This window comes from Chiloscyllium plagiosum, chromosome 1, assembly GCF_004010195.1.
Source record: "Chiloscyllium plagiosum isolate BGI_BamShark_2017 chromosome 1, ASM401019v2, whole genome shotgun sequence".
Classification (NCBI taxonomy): Eukaryota; Metazoa; Chordata; class Chondrichthyes; order Orectolobiformes; family Hemiscylliidae; genus Chiloscyllium; species Chiloscyllium plagiosum.
In genome coordinates, this window is record NC_057710.1 from 107340213 (window position 1) to 107343234 (window position 3022).

Genomic DNA, 3022 nt, shown 5'->3' on the forward strand with positions numbered 1-3022 from the left:
CAATCCTCTTTATACTTGTATTATTTCGCTGATTTGTACAAAGAGGTGTATAAATAAATTCAAAAATTTAAAGATAACAAAACTCAAAGTTAAAAAAATTCAGGCTGCGAATTTTTTTTCTAATTCACAAATCACATCACATTACCCAGTCGACAACGGCACCAATTGTCCAGTCGCGTGCACAGTGGCTGTAGCGCGCTCCTGCTCGCCTCCGTCAGCCAGCGCGCACCCACACCTGCCGAGACCAGCCCACTCGGAAGCATGCGCACTAAGCTGGCCGAGATGTACTCTCGCGATACCGCCGGCGTGGACGAGTGCGCATGTGTGCTGCGGGTTTGAAAGTGACTGGCGCTGACTGTGGCTCTCGGTGGAAACGGGCTGAAGGTAATGAGCGATGTTCCTAGGGCTAACTCAGGGAACATATAGTTGATCAAAAGGTGTTGGGTTAGCTGTTCATAAGTTTGTTACCCAGGGAATTTGAAACCCAGGGAATAAGGAACAGTGGTAGCATAGTTTGTAAATTGGCTGAGTGGCTGGAAACATGGTGCTGGTGAACAGGTTGTTTTCTGGCTGTAAGAAGGTATATAGTAGGGCCCCATGTGAGAATCATAACCAGGATCATTCTTGATATATGGTGTTGACTCATACATACCAACAGCAGTATGGCTTTCAGCCCCTATTTTACCATTCATCAAAATCACAGTTGATCTGTGGCCTAACTCTGTACACCTGCATCTGGCACATATCCATTCATTTCTTAGCTTAAAAAGTTTGTCTTTCTCAGATTTAAACTTATCAAATAATCTAATATCAACTGCTGTTTTTGAAAGAGTTACAAAACTCCTCCATCCTTTGTGTAGAAGTGCTTCTTGACATCACTCCTGAATGATCTGGCTCCAATTTTAAGATAACCCCTAGTTCAAGAATCCCCAACCAGTGAGATAGTCTATTTATCTTTATCTACTTTTTTAAAAAAAATGTAGAGATCAATCTTAATCAATGGGCTGAGGATTGGCAAATGGAGTTTAATTTGGATAAATGTGAAGTATTGCATTTTGGTAAACAAAGGCAAGACTTATACAATTATTAGTATAGCCTTGGGCAGTGTGGTAGGTCAGAGAGACCCAGGAGCTCCAGGATGTAAGTTTGCATTACGTATAGATAGAGTGGTTAAGAAGGCGTTTAGCATGCTTGCCATCGTTTCCTAGAACTTTGAGAGAAGAGTTGGGACTTTATGTTGAGGTTGTACAGGATGTTGGTGAGGTTGCTTCTGGAGTACGGTTAAGTTCTGGCCTCTCTGTTACAGGAAGGATACTATTAAACTGGAGCGGATTCAGAAGAGATTTACCAGGATATTACCAGGAATGGAGGTTTGAGTTATAAGGATAGGCTGGTCACTTTTCATTGTAGCTAAGGAAGTTGATAGGTGACCATATGGAGGTTTATAAAATCATGAGGGTTATACATAAGATGATGGCAGGTATCTTTTCACTACGATGGGTGATTTCAAGGCTTGAGGGCATATTTTAAACGTGAGAGGAGAAAGATTTAAAAAAGACATTGGCAATTTTTTTAAAAGAGAGAGGATGGTTCATGTGTGGAATGCACTTCCAGAGGAAGTGATGGATACAGGTACAATTACAACATTTAGAAGACAAGATTTGAAGGGATGTGGGCCAAGCGCAGGCAGGTGGGAAGAGATTCATTTTGGATTATGTTCGGTATGGATAAGTTGGACTGAAGGATCTGTTTCGGTGATCTATGACTCGAGTCATACAGCACGGAAAAAGATCCTTCGGTCCAACTCATCCATACTGACCAGATTTCCCAAAATAAACTAGTATACCATTATCCAAGTTGTTAATAAATATAAATAATTGAGGTCCTAACATAGATCCTTGCAGGATACCGCTATTTACATCCTGCCAATTGTCTTTGCTTTCAGGAAGGAAAAAAAAAGAGAAGTAGTTGTTTTAGGAGTGGCACACAGTCGTGATTAGATATCTGGATTTGCCTCTAATGATACATCCCTTTTCCAGTCTGTATTGTCAAACTACACTAAATAAAAATTGTAGTGGCCAATCTGGTGGCAAAGATCACTTCAATTCATCCTAGCTTGTAGGATGAATTGAAGGCTGCAGTCTATGTCAAAATCTATGATTTAAGAGCAGGAGTGGGCTGCTCCGCTACTTGAGGCTGCTCCACCATTTAATAAGGTAAAAACAATGACTGCAGATGCTGGAAACCAGATTCTGGATTAGTGCTGCTGGAAGAGCACAGCAGTTCAGGCAGCATCCAAGGAGCTTCGAAATCGGCTTTTGCCCGAAACGTCGATTTCGAAGCTCCTTGGATGCTGCTTGAACTGCTGTGCTCTTTCAGCAGCACTAATCCAGAACCACTATTTAATAAGATCATTCCAACCTATCCATGATAACCTTTCACATTTTTGCTTACCAAGAATTCATCTACCTCTGCCTTATAAATATTCAAGGACTCTGGTTCCACCACCTTTTCAGGAAGAGATTTCCAAAGATTGTAAACCTGAGAGAAAAAAAATCATCTGATGTGTTTTATGAAGGCAACCACTGATTTTCAAATGATGATTCCTAGTTCTAAACTTTCCCATAAGAAAAATGTTCTCTTCACATCCAACCTGTGAAGTCTCCTCAGGATCTTACATGTTTCAAGCAAGTCACCTCTTACTCTTAATGCAAGGTTTGTGAAGGTTTGTAACTCAGGTTGAGGTTTAGGGTGTGTGGTGTAAAATTATGTCCCAATACATGTGTGAATCATAATGTAACACATGTATTGGGCCAAGCAGTGGAATGTGGTGAAACGGTTAAAAAATTATGTCCCAATACATGTGTGAATCTAACCGGAATGGAGGTGTTGCTTAGTCCCGTGTGAATCTTATTACACACCTCCCCGTGTGAATCTTCTTATCTGTATGTAACCAGAATGGAATGTGTTTTTTAGCCTTGCTCTGCTGTTCACATGAATGTTTATATCTGGAAAAGAGTAT

The 3022-nt window shown here is 40.8% G+C and overlaps 1 protein-coding gene across 1 annotated transcript in view; it reads left to right on the forward strand.

Annotated features, from left to right (window-relative positions):
• The first annotated feature begins 293 nt into the window (after nucleotides 1-293).
• Nucleotides 294-3022, forward strand: part of anapc4 (anaphase promoting complex subunit 4) — a 97890-nt gene continuing 95161 nt past the window's right edge. The window contains exon 1 of the mRNA XM_043700575.1: nucleotides 294-384. The gene's annotated coding sequence lies outside the window, so the exon portion shown is untranslated. The remainder of the gene's footprint in view (nucleotides 385-3022) is intronic.